Genomic DNA, 488 nt, shown 5'->3' with positions numbered 1-488 from the left:
AAAGTGAGTTTGATTTGGTAAACATAGACCACCGTTGTTCTAAAGTAACTACAAGATTTGCCACAGCATCCCATGTTATAGTATTACACTGATCAGGTTCATCACAACAAACTTCCACAACACGAGAAAACTGTATTTATGTATATTTATGTATTACTCTTGATGACCAGTTCCATTGGAGTAACATCCATAAAGCCATGAAGAACAGAAAGAGAAACGTGGTGGTGTGGTATGGGGTCCTCTTTTCGATTGGGGGATATGTTTGATCGTACCCTCCTAATGCACACCATGGAGTAAATGACCCTTGTCTTTGGATGTGATTTTTTTTTTGCTGATAATGCTGTGGGAGGAGAAGAGGCGAACCGGCATTCTGAGGGAAAAATAAAATAATAGTAATAAGGATAAATAAAGAGGTAATATGTGTGTGAGAGAGAGAGTAATTGTGTGGTGCCTCTGTTTGTAAAGAGTGGCATGGTATTACAGTGATG

Source organism: Trypanosoma theileri, assembly GCF_002087225.1.
Source record: "Trypanosoma theileri isolate Edinburgh chromosome Unknown TM35_Tth_5_V1, whole genome shotgun sequence".
Taxonomy (NCBI): domain Eukaryota; phylum Euglenozoa; class Kinetoplastea; order Trypanosomatida; family Trypanosomatidae; genus Trypanosoma; species Trypanosoma theileri.
This window is presented reverse-complemented; position numbering follows the sequence as displayed.